This window comes from Mauremys mutica, chromosome 24 (genome assembly GCF_020497125.1).
Source record: "Mauremys mutica isolate MM-2020 ecotype Southern chromosome 24, ASM2049712v1, whole genome shotgun sequence".
Taxonomy (NCBI): domain Eukaryota; kingdom Metazoa; phylum Chordata; order Testudines; family Geoemydidae; genus Mauremys; species Mauremys mutica.
In genome coordinates, this window is record NC_059095.1 from 2,343,820 (window position 1) to 2,357,282 (window position 13,463).

Below are 13,463 nucleotides of genomic sequence, written 5' to 3' on the forward strand. Positions count from 1 at the left end.
ACTGGGAATCCCCTATGCCTGGCCAGGCTGGCTGCTACTCTGCTTCTGGCATGGAATCCTCTGCCCTTGGGCTGAGCTGGCAGGGGCTGTGCTGAGCTGGTCTTGCCTGCGGGGTTGCTCCCCTCCTAGGCTAAGCTCGGGGACTGCTCCGCTGGCAGACATTTCTCCAGGCTGAGCTGGTAGACGCTGCAGTGAGTCTGTGTAGCCGGAAGCAGACTGGACACGAGGCAGCATGCCTTGAGACATGCATCTCTGCCTAATTAACAGTAAAGGAATTCCGGGCCCTGGGCTACTCAGCTGGCCTAGCCTGGAGCAAATCCACCAAGGGTCGTGAGAGCTCTGGGTGCAAACCAAAGAGACTCCTTACGCCTGAGATGAAATCCTGAAAATGCCTCTCAGCAGCTGGGCCAGCCCGCTCTGCTGATGGACTCTGAGAAGAGGGTGCTAAAAAAGAGCAGTGGGTGCATAGGGCAGACAAGCGCACACATGCACCACCTTGCCACAGAAACACCCTGTGCAAACACGCAGCCACAGCTACACTCCTGCCCGCCCACCCCTCCACTCCAGTCTCACAGGGCACAAATGGGTGCACGTACACCCCCATACGGTGCACGCACATGCACACACACACACACACACTCTCCCGTTATTTGCACACACACACTCTGTCCTCACACCCCATTGTGTCCCCATCCTTGAGCATCCCAGTATAAACACTGCAGCTGGAAGCCACATTTAGGGATCAGAGAAAGCACAGAGTTCCTGGCCTTCCATAGCGACAGCAGGATGGTGGCTTGGACTCCGGCCAGGGAGCGGCAGGGGGATTTAGCAGAGGGCTTACAAGCTATGATTCTGCCCATGTGCTTTGGAAATGGCCAAACCACCCCTGTTCCCCCACCCCCTGTAAAAGACCAGAGAGACTCAGAGACTCATGTCCCCTGCTCCCCCCATATTCCCTTCTCTCCCACAAAATGTTACCAAAAATGCTTTAAAGGCAAAGGGTTAACTGTGTCTCTGTGCTGGGCGACTGAGGCAGGAGAAGGGTGCAGGGCCGGTCGCAGGGTCAATCCTAGACCAGGTGGGCAGTGCTGGCTCTTTGGTGTCATGAGTTCGTTTGGTCTCAGTCCCGTTCTAGGGGGCAGGTGTCCCTGAGCTGAGCTGGGGGCAGAGACTGAACTCCTCTCTCACCTCCCATCCCTCTGGTTTAGGGGTGAATCAGACTGGTAGGGCAGTGTGCAGGGTGGGGGAGCTTCTGCTTGTGCCATGCCCAGAGATGGGCTTGATTGTTCATTGCATTGCACCTTGTGGAGTCATTAACATTCATGCACAGTGGGTGTGAAACACTTGTGGTTTACATCCCTAATGCAAATGACTGCCTAAGGTGCGGGGCAATGGAGAATCCAGTCTCTGGGGCTACCAGGTTGGGCCCTTTCCCCGGCACTAGCAAAAATCAATTTACTACTTGGGTGGCGGGTGCTGGATTTGCAGCCTGCGGCCCCGGCTGTCTGGGGCACTGCACTGCATAGTCCTTTCTCCCTCTGCTCAGGACTCTGGGCCATTTAATGGGGAGCGGCAGCCATATGTCATTTTTAAATATGCGAATTTCTGTAATATTTTATGCCTCCGTCTCCTGCGTTACCTTGAGATGGGAGCGACAGTGCTTCAGAACGGATGATAACAATCTCGCCCGCGCGCTGTGTCCTTTTGCCCAAGTCTTCCTTGTAAGATAAATGGGTTCCCTCCCTGGATTTATCCCTCCATTACAGCATGACAGCATTTATGTCTCCCAGGAAGAGCATGAAAAGGGTTGTGAGGACGATGGGGTGTGAAAACACATCACAGAGCCCCTTTGGGCTGCACAGAGGGCCCTCCATGTAGTCAGACTTACCCCAGAACTGATTCCCTGACCTCCCCAGCGAGGCACCAGTTTAAACAGAACTTCTGCTAGGCAAGGGAAGAAATTGGCGTTTACAGTGCAGGACTCCTGGGTTCCATTTCCGGCTAAGGGAGGCGAGTGCAGCTGGAGAGGCAAATGTGGCGTTTGGACTCCTAGACCAGAAGCAGGGGGAGGCTGGGAATCAGGAGTCCTGGGTTCTAGTCCCAGTTCTGGGAGGGGAGTGGGGTCCAGTAGTTAGAGCAGGGGAGGCTGGGAATCAGGACTCCTGGGTCCCAGTTTAAAACACTTTGAAAGGGCCTGATTTTTCAGAGATGCTGGGCACCTGTGCAGCCCCCACTTACTTCAGCTGAGACCTTAGTCCTAGAAAGCTTGATTGAATTGGCTCTGCCATGGCACCAGCTCTCGTGAATTTGGTGCTTTCCCTAAAGCCCCAGATCCTGGAGTCACGGGGTGAGGGGAGACTCTGGGCTTTCATTAAAAAGAAGGAAGTGTCTCACCTGCCTGACTGCAGAGGCAGGCTTGCTAACATGACTCCGAAGAACCCCAATGTTGTGTTTCCCCCCAGAATTTTGTGATTTTTAAGCCAATCTCATGATTGTCTTGAGGCCTGACTCAGGGTTCCCGGCTGAAGGGGGCTGGCAATATTACTCTGGGATGCTGGGGCTCCTTGTGTCATCAGGCTACAGCCACTGGGCACGTGGGGGTCTGTCCGGGGCTGCTGCTTGCCTGGCCTGTGCCATGAGCATTGCCATGAGGCAGGGGAGCGGAGTTGTCCTGAATATGCCTCACTCAGAGTCCCCCTTGGAGGCCGACAAGATGCTCCTTTCCCACTAGGTGTCGCTTCTAACCTTCCGGAGCCTGTCTGCAGCACGCAGGCCGTGAAACTGCCTCCTGGGATGGAGCTGCCCCAGGAGTGGATGTGCGGCGGGGGGGCTCCCAGGTTATTCCCCGGCTTCATTATTTTATTTTCCTAAATTCCATCCCAATAGACAATGGCTGCTGGGACGTGGCTCTGGCTCAGCTGCCCCAGCCCCATGTGGGGGGGGGGGGTTCTCAAGGAGGAGAGCACGTTCCTAAGGTGGGGAGGGGGTTGGATGTGCACAGCGTCATTTCATCTGTTCTGCAGTTTGGAGAGGGGTCACTTGATGGTGCACCAGGAGACGGGGGTACCCAGTCCACCAAGTGGGAGAAAGGTGGGGCCTGGCCGAGGCGTGAGAGGGGCCCTCACTCTCAATGTGCCGGGAATGTGGCGCTGGTTTTATGATGTGGCCCCACTAGGACTGGGACTGGGACCCAGGCTGCCCTTTTCCTAGAGGGGGCTGGGGCGAGGGGTGCAGGGAAAGTGGCTGCAGGGAGAGGGATGCGTTCAGCCATCCCTGGCAGCCTGCTAGGGCTGCTTGGAGTTGCATCATGTGAATTTCAGTCTAGGAAGCGCAAACGCTGAGGCCTGAGCTCCTCATGTGCTCTGGGAAAAGGAACTAACCAGAATGAAGAGGGTGGTAGAGCCGCAGCCGTGACCGAACGAGAAGAACCACGCGCCAAAGCATGACGTAGTCTGTTCCTCACCTCCTGTGCTTTGCCAGCCCTTTCTAGACCCCTATTCTGACCTCGCTGGGTATTTATACGGTGCTTAGAATCAGAGAAGCTGAGCGTCTCTCTATAGCCACTTGAGCAGGGGATATGTCCCCCCAGCAAGCAGCGAAGGGGGTGGAGTCCATGGCATGGGCATGGTGGCATGTTGAATTCAGCACGTAGCTGCCAGGAGCTGTCTCTGGAGTAAAGGAGAGCAGTCCCCTATGCAGTATTTTGCCATTGTGTTTCCGATGCTTCTCTATCGGGCTCTGCTTCTTATTTTTATTTTCCAGTTCAGGTGCTGCAGAACATTCCAGGCGGAAACCCATCCCGTGACAGATGCATGGGGTCCAGCCAGGCAGAACCCACCTCCCTGCCATGCTGCTAAGGTAGAAGGCACCTGCTGTATGTGCCAGGTACGTCTAGGCAGAGCCCCTGCCATGCTGCTGGCTGTCCCAGAGCCATCTGGTGGCACGCACCTGCTGTGCTGCTAAATGAAATAGGTACGTCCAGCTAGAAGGTGTCGGGGCTGCTGCTGAGGGTGCCAGAGTGTGTCCCGCTTATGGCAATGGAATATTAACAGCTGATGATTCCCCAGCCGGTCTGCCGAGGACCAGCGGAGGAAGGGTTAACCTCCATACCTCTCTAAAAGCACTTGGTGGTGACAGAAGAGAGGAGCGACTGACAATGCAGCCCTCGTTGCCAGGGAAATCACTTCCTTGGCATCCACATGTTCCGCACATCTGTCTCCCTTCGTCTCTGCTCCTTGCAGGGGCTGCAGCCCTGTGGAGTGCAGATGAGGAGGGTGGGAAGCCTGTTTAGGGCACTTATGGAAGAGGAAGTGCCTGGAGAGAGGGACATTTGGAAGTCTGCCCTTGCCCTAGGATCAGATCTGGGGTCTGTGCTAACCCAGCACTCTGAGCCCAGGGACTCGGGCATTGGCAAGCTGCCCGGAGGGGCGAGTCAGCTAGTCCCCGTCTCTCTCTCTCTGGTTAAAGTTGGGTCAGTCAAGAATATTAGTTATTTCTTTCTATGTAAATAATCCCTAACAGACGCCTACCTGAGGTGCTCAGTGCCTGAACACGCTATGAACAGTGCAGCTGAATCTCAGCAGCATCCACACAACCAATTCAACAGGAACTCAGCCAGCCAGTCACCTACAAGAATTCCCCTCTGCCTCTTCCTCGGTCCCCCACAGCATTTTGGCAGCCTGCCTGGAAGGTCACCACATATGGATGGCCTCTTCTGGACCCCGGGGTAAAGCCCAGGCCAGATCCTCAGCTGGTGTGACTCAGTGGCTCACCTTGATTTTAACAGCACAAGGTGCTGATTTCCGCCAGCTAAAGGATTAGCCCATAAATTTAACTTTAACATCTGCACCTGTGCAACCAGTAGCACTGCCCCCCAGGCCCCGATCCAGCGTGCGCATACTTTACTCCCGTAGGAAAGACTTTCAGTGGGATTGCTCACATGAGTATAGCTTTCCACAGGCGCGTGTGTCTGCAGGGCTATGCTTTGCTGGGAGCCTTTAACAGTAGCTGCTGATGGTAAAGAGTTATTTACACTAATGTTAATCTGCAGGATAGTGCAGGCCATGAAGCAAAGCCAATTCCTGAGCAGGAGAGATGAGCTGAGACGCGGTCTCACTACCCAGCTCACATGCCGCGCTCCAAAGTGAGGAAAAGGCACGGGGTGGATTGACCTGATTCCTTTCTTGCAGCAATGTAACCAGTCTTGAGACAAATTCAAGCAGCTACAGCTGAGTATCCTCGTCAACCAGCAGCGCAGCTCCTTGAGTAGCGCTTGGTATTCCCAGACCTGGCCCAACCCGGAATCTCTGCTGCCCGAGATAGGGAAAAGTTCCCAGACCTTTCCCCCTGTGCACTTGGCCAAAGTTTGGGGGTCTGTAGCAACAGTCAAGGGTAACATCTCAATGTCACATTTTGGCTCAGCTAATTCCCCTGCAGCTCTGGTGCCATTAACACGTTCAGCCTCATGTCTGGCTTGTGAGCTCGGGAAGTGTCCCCAGTACCCCCGGTTTCCAGCCCCCTGCAGCTGCTCCTGGCAGCAGGAGCTCGCCGAGTTCCTGGTCCTCTGGCTACATCATGCAGCTGGCGCAGCGAGCACTCAGGGCCAGGCTTGCCAAGGCATTGACGTTTGTAATCGGTTCAGCAGCTTTGGAAAACCCCCTTAGGCACCTACTTGCATTTTTAGACACCTAAATACCTTTGAAAAATCTGTCCCCAAATGCCCTTCCTACCATTGCAAAGGGTGTCCCTAGCAGACCCGGGCCTCAAACCCAGCCCTCCTGACCTCCGACAGGGATGATGGGTTTGTGGTTAAGGCACTGGGCTTTGCAGAAGGAAAAAGTTACATCTCCAGCCAGGGAACACAGTGTAAATTATGATCTAGTGCCCTGAATTAGAGGCTGCCCTTAATAAAACCAACCTTACAGTATCAGCAACCGCTAACAGCCAGACACCCGTGTTTTGGGTGATTACAGTACAATACAGCAGTATATTTGTCTTGGGGGTCAGGACTCTCGGGTTCCATCCCTGACTGTGCCACATCACCTTGGGCAGCTCCCATCCCCATTGTGTGCCTTGGTTTCCCCATCTGTGAAATGGGATGGCATGATACTGGCACACCTTCTGAAAGCACTTTGGGACCCTGAGAGGCACAATGTGTTTGTGTTGTTATTGGAGGGGGAGGATGGGCTGGGACTCAGGAGATCCGGCATCAGTTCCCAGCTCGGCCACAGCCTCCCTGTGTGACCTTCATTTATAGCTTCCCAGGTGAGAAGGGACGGCTGTGACCATCTAGTCTGGCCTGTGGTATAACACAGGCCAGAGACCTGCCCCTGATTCCTAGAGCAGATCTGTGAGGAAAACAGCCCATCTTGATTTAAACATGGTCAGTGATGGAGAAGCCCTCACGAGCCTGGGGAAATTGTTATTCGCACCGGGCCTTAGTTCCATTTGTTCCCCACATAGCTACTTATAGCCTGTGATCAAGCCGCCCCTTTAATCTTCTCTTTGTTAAACTAATAGATTGAGCTCCTTGAGTCTCTACGTTTTCTAACCAGTCCTGTGGTTCTGCTCTGAACCCTGGCCAACGGACCAACAACCTTCAGACCCGGACACAGGAGTCCAGCCGCGGCCACACATACAGAGGTCAGATAAATGCTCCATGCCGACGCGAGATTCCCGTTTGTCCAGCCCAGGATCTCACTGCCTCTTTTGGCCCCTGTGTTGCACCGGGAGCTCGTGTTGGGCTGATCGTGTTCAGCGGGGAACATCGCGTCGTCTCTCTGTGCCTCGGGCCTCCAGCTGTAAAATGGGGATAAGAATTGAGTCGTGTCTCTGGGGCGTGTTAATACGTCAGGCCAGCGCCCAGCACAGCAGGGCCCAGTCTTGGCTGCGGCACAGAGCGACGGTACTAAGAAGAGCATCACCCAGAGCCGGGCCACCGCCCAGCTGTGAGTGCTGCTGCTCCCGAGCCCCTCCCCTCAGGGTCTGCAGCGCACGGCGGCTCTAAGTACACAATATACACAAAAGGTTAGTTGTGTGTCCCTGGAACTAATTCAAGGGCCTTGAGAACCCAGCGGCTCCTAGACGGTGTCGAATTTCATTTCATATGAGACACAAGAAAAAAGAAAAAGAAAAGAAAAAGATGGATGCTTAGGCTCACTCCTCCTCCCTGGTCGTTCCCCCCCCCGCCCCATGACACAAAAACCCCTTTGAGAATTGATTTTACAGCCCCCCCCCTCCCACCACGATTCATAAATTAGCACCAGCAAATGGAAGCTCCACAATGGCCCGTTGTTGGCGCCCTCGTAAGTTACTAGCTTCATGAGGGATCCCCCCCACCCCATCATGGCCCTCCCGGCACGGCCCTCTGAGAAGGTGTTTAGGGGCTGGAGCACCCTGGAAAGCAAGGTGTCCATGTGGGTGTGGGGAGGATGGGGGGGGGGGGTGAAGTCTCTGTTCCAGGGAGCTCCGAGCTCTGTTTCAGCATGGAGCAGAGACGGTCCAAGTTCCCTTCCAGCACCCAGGCACTGAGTGTCATCGCGGGTTTCATCTGCTGGCAATAAAGACAGTACAGAAATCTCCCTGTGTGATAGAACATGGAGGGGCATTTCCCCAATGGCCTGCGTGGGAGGCGGCCCCTCTAAGAAATCACGAGCCCTCCCTGTGTTCAGACATTCCTCTGCGTGCTTAGGAGAGAGGGGTTAGCGAGTGGGTAGCCCTGGTGCTCCCATTGCATTCATGGCTCGGTGGCTGGCTGGAATGGGCTCTGGCTGGCCCCGGGAGGGAGCCAGGGGATGAGCTGAGCTGAGCTGTGCTTAGCATGGTGTGCAGCCTGGCCCGGGGCAGCAGCAACTGAGTGTCACTGGCACCTGACCCACTTGGTGGCCTATGTGACATGAGTTTGGTGAGTCCAATCCAGTTCCTGGGGGACGTTGTTCACCGTCCCAGCTGGTCCCCTGCGGGCAGCTGTATCAGAGAACAAGAACTGAATGGGTCCCAAAGACTGAACTCCCTCTTGCCCCATAGCCAGGTGGTCCCTGCCAGGGATGCCAGGGGTACAGGGTAGGGGTGTAGCTTGCTCGGCCACTGCCCGTTCTGTCCCTGCCCTGCAGAGAAGCAGAGTCCCCCCCGGACTGTCCCACGATGGAATAAGAGCCCCCATCCCTGGAGAGGAGACAAGCCTGATGCACGGGAGCTTTGTACACTTAGCTGAACAAAAAGCGCCAGGAATCCTCCCTGACTTCCAGGGCTTTACATCAGCTCACACCTGGGCCCGTGCTCTTCAGCTGCCCAGCCCGCCCCCACCCATCCCGGCAGACTTTTCCCAGCTCCTTCGCCACCCCTAGCTCTCGCGTTGCCCCTGCACCTGGCAGGCTGAGAGCCGGCCTGGCCCACAAGCCCATTCACCCAAAGAAGTTTTCCATTTTGCACAAAGGCTGGGCTGGGGCGGCGCCTGGCATTGTCTGGCCTTGCATGACATTACCCAGGGCTCCCTCAGCAATCACTTGGAGTTCATGCTCCATTGAGCAGCTGGCTGTAGATATTTTCTGGGTTGCACTTTTAGCATGACAAAGGGAGAGGGCCTGTGAACTCCTTGCTCTTCAGACCTCTCCGCCGTGTCCCCTGGATGGACCCGCCCCCCTTGGTTAGCATAACAAACTGACACACTCCGTCAAAGCCAGTGTGGACTCCCTCCCAACCCGTCAGCAGGGGAATTTAATAGATAGCTCAATATTTGGGCGTCTGGGCTGCTTTCCTCTCCCACCCATGGGGGCTTTTCAGAATTCTCAGACAGGGCCTTGTGTGGGAGGGGTGGGGTGGGGGGGATACCACCAGCCATGAACTGGGCTCTGACTCAGTGATGTTCTGCTGCTATTTGGAACAAATCCCTTCCCCCCGCCACCCCCTGGTCTGGACCCCCTGTCCCAGGGGCACATGCGTCCTGTCTGTCCCTGGCCGTTGCTGGCTCCCCACACTGAGCACTCGCCCTCGTCACTGTCTGTAGCCTCACGAGCGCCCTGGGAGGTGGGCAGTGCTGGCATTTCACTGTATAGGCGAGACCCAGAGGGGCACCAGGGAGCAAGGGCTAGCTCCCACGCGAGCCCTCTGGCCAGCGGGCGACCTGCCCTCGGCTTGCAGACACAGGGCGTAAGGGTGTGTGTGGAAGGGGGCCCTCGCCCTTCATTTTAGCATCAGCATAATGCAGGGAGGGTGCAGCAGCCACACTGGGCCAGTGATCTCCTGGGCCGGACTAGCCCTTTGCGCCTGGTGCTGGGACTGTTTGGCTTGTGTAGTCACCCGGGGAGGAGACCACCCAGGGAGCCTGGCTGTAGCCTCCCCGGGGCCCGCTGGGAACACCCCTGCCATGTGGGGCTTTCCAGTCCATTCCAAGCACAGAGCAGCTGCCCCATGGGATAAATTTACCCCCCACTGTAGGGGCTGGTTTATCAGGATTCAGAAGGGAGCAGGGGGGTAACTGTCAGACACGGGGGGGAAACACAGCAAACTGCCCTGCTGTTTGGTGGCTGGATCTTAGCACGGGGTTCTTGGGCTGGCATGTGCCCATGGAGCCTGCTGCAGCCTTTGGCTTTCATAAGGAACTGGGCACTGGAGGCACCAGGGGCGGAGCCTGTCCTCCCTCACCCTTTTCCCAGCCACAGAGGCCAGTGTCAGCATTTCTGGTGCCCCAGATGAGACTACCTTGCCCAGTGGCACGTCAGTCCTGGGGTGTGTTACCAGCAGTGTTGTCTGTCAGACACAGGAGGTCATTGTCTCGCTGCACTGAGCACCGGTGAGTGGCAGGCCGGTCATCTGCTTTTAAACCGGGCAGTCCTGCTTGTCTAATGTTTGCCCCCGTCCGGTACTGAGACGGACCCCGTATCAGATGGGGGCACGTAGGCCCCCACCGGCATCACCTCACACAACGCTGGCAGGGGCAGGGTGGCATGCTCCTCAGAACGGTGCCCGCCGTGAGGCCACCTTGCACGGACTGTGCACGTGAAGCCACGCTGAGGCGGACAGAGTCACACCAATGGTCCCAGAATGTCCAGTAATCCAGGAAGGTGTGAATGACCACCCTGAAGGTGAGGCCTCAGCCTGTCCTTTGTCCACTTCCGGGTGACACATTCTCGGAAAGACGTGGACGAACTGGAGAGAGTCCAGAGGAGAGCAACCAAAACGATCCAAGGATTAGAAAGCTGCGCCCCCGCCACCCCCATGAGGAAAGGCTAAAAACTGGGCTGTTTAGTCTGGAGAAAAGAAGCCTGAGCAGGGAGCTGAGAACAGGCATCAAATCTGTTCAGGGCTGTTCTACAATTGTTCTCCACAGCCGCGGAAGATACGCCAGTTACTGCTTGGCCTAACCTGCAGCAAGGGAGAGTCAGGTTAGATGTTAGGGAAAACTTTCTAACGCTCCCGGTAGCCAGGCTCTGGAACAGGCGTCCCAGGGTGGTTGTGTTAGTCTTTGAGAACAGGCTTTTCCCCCCCTGCCCCCGAGCGACATAAATTATAGCGACAAAAGTGCTGGTGTAGAGGTAGCCTTTGAGACGAGGCTGGACAGCTGCCTGTCTGGGCTGGCTGATGTTACTTGGTCCTGTCTCAGCGCAGGGGTCGGACTAGCTGGCCTCCTGAGGTCCCGTCCAGCCCTACATTGCTATGATGGGGGGGCACCTTTATCCCTCCCTGCTGCATTTCTAGCAGTATAAGACCAATCCCCTGGCCTGGCAGACTCCGGCTATGAGCCAGTGACAGACAACTACAAGAGAGGCCTGGGCATCGGGACTCCTCCGCTCAATGTCTGAAAGTCAGGCCCTAAATTAGGAGACTTAATTCATGCAGATTTGCAAATCTCCTCGGTTTCTCTCAAACGGTGCTAGCTGCGCAGCAGGGGTGACTGATTTGTCTTTCAGCTGGAGGTGCCGGATTTTCACCTGTACATCCCCAAATAGCTCAGGGGCTGCCTTCCCCTCACCCCGGACCATAGTGCCAGAGCGGAGAGCAGCAGCTAGTGCCCAGCTGATATACGGGGGAGGTGGCTGCTGACTGGGCATTCTCAGGGGGAGGCCCCACTGCTTTTGAATTCACTCTCTCTTTGTCTGAACTAGCCGGGATCCAACGCCGACACTTGGCATGGTTTATGTCCCAGCCCACCCCGCGAGGATTTGACAACGGGGGGTGGGGAGAGAGATTGAAACACGGTGTGTGTGTGTGTGTGTGTGTGTGTGTGTGTAATAGCTTCAATTGTTGCACTTCAAATGTATTTTTAAATGACGTGAAGAGTGCAATGGCCAGGCCTGTTTTATGGTATTCCTGGAAATCCACAATAAGAAAAATAGTCACAAATGACTCATTGCAGAATTAGTGCAGGTGGGGCAAGAATACGTCCGCAAAGAGAGAAACCAAAAGCCAGGGGGTTTTCCAAGGGAGGGGCTTCAGGTCTTTCATCCCAGCACCCTCAGAGCAGCTGCTGCATTCCCAGCTCCAGCCCTGCTGAGATTTCAGGCAGGGGGATGGAGCTCAAAGGCTGACAGGCAAAGGAAAAGAAACCCCTCTGCTTCTGGCTTTCAAAATGACCCTCACCTGAGTGAAGCCGAGCTCTGGAGCAGGAGGCCTGGCCACAGCACAGGTGAGCCACAGGTGTTGTGCTGGAGCAGATGGAACCATATGGCTTCAGGCTCCACTTCCTGGGTTATACAGGAGAAGGGCCAATTTCATCCCCTCATTCCACGGTGGCCTTGGCTTCACTCATTGCCAGCTGGGGACTTAACACATTTCTGAACACTCCCACAATGAACAAACTTTTGTAGTACAAAGTTGTGTGGTGTGGCCCCACTAGCCTTCATAACCGTGTTAAGTACCTAACGAACAACATTTAACTCAAGGTACGAAGTCTTCTCAACCCTGAGTGTTCAAAATCATGATGCCTAAAAGAATCACAAGCTTAGTTTAAAAAAAAGGTATGATTTTTTTTTAAATATACCATTTGGGGTTCTTTATATTGTGCCAAGCCCTTAAGGGGGGGGGTCACATTTTCCAGCTTTTCTCTGCAACCACAAGGGATGGAAACTTTCCTTTTTTTAAAAAAACCAAAAGCTGATATTCTCACATAAACCCATGACTCCAGGAGCTGGGCTTTAAGAAAAAACACCAGGTAGCCTCCTGATTAAATTGTGAGCGTTGGCTACATGGCTGAATACTGGCTATGCCAATTGCTTTCCTTTTTAAAAGCTTTCTTGGGCTGCAGGGCAAGGGTTCTAAATATGGTTCCCTTCTCAATCACTTGGATCCATTCTCTTGTGATGTCATAATCCCCCAAGTTCTCCTGTTGCCATAGAGTCTTTCAGGGTAGACACGGACAGGGATTGATTTTTCTAACACAAAACACAAGCAGGATTTTCTTTTTTTAAAAACCAAACCTCCAGGCGCCTTTATCCTGCATAAACAAACAAAGATGACATGAGTTGGAGACCACTGGCTTCTCCATCTTTGCAGGTGGTCATTTGGGCACAGGGCTTATCGGGAATGGCTCCATCCTGCCCTACGTAATAGGCCATATCATAAAGCTTTCAAAGGGGGACAGAATTTGATGTTGATTGAAACAGAGCAGCCTGGGGTGTCTGTAAAGTTCACAGCAGCTCCTCTCTGTGAATTAGTATGTCTTGATTGCTGCCATGGCGCTCACCTTACCAAAGCCCAAACATGGAGAGGGAAGCTAGCGTCTCCATAGTTCAGATAGCAGCTGAGGTTCCATTGTAGGGCTGGTTTTGATGATTCCCAGCACACCTCTAAAAGCTACAAAAAAAGTCAGGTCAGCCCCAATGTTGGTAGGTTAGGTGTGAGGCCAAGTTAGAATTTGTCGTGATTGGGGAAAGGGGTTCCTGACCTGGCATGCTAAGAATAGCGAGTCTTTTGCGTGTATGTTTGAAAGCCCGGTTCTGCTCCCAGGTTCAACAGTGTAAATCTGGAGTGACTCCAACCACAGCAGTAGCGTTAGTCTGGCTGTGCACTGGGGTAACATAGCAGAATCTGGCCCTATGTATCTTTTCATTCCTTGATTATTATTGGTGCCTTTCAGTGGCAAGTCAGGCCCTTGCTGAGGGCAGGTCCTTTGGGAGGTGAGTGCTGCTCCAGCTGCTGGCAAAGTCTGGCTGCTGGAATTCAGTGGATCTGCTCAAGCAAAATGGAAACAAACCTAATCTCCAAGGTTGGGGGAGGGTCGGGGGTGGAAGAGACTTTTTGTCCCCCTGCCTCCCAGCTGAAGTCTGGCTAAGCCCTAAGTCTCTTGTAAACTCTCTATGCGTTTTATACTATATCAAGGATATATCATGGCTGAGTGCTCTCTCAGTGGGTGGTCTGTGGCCTAAAGCTGGATTAACATGAGGGATGGTCAGACTTTTCATGCCTCCAGCCAGCCAAAAAAAAAAAAAGTATTTTCTTCCTGGGCTGGAACATTTCCCTCCCTGGAC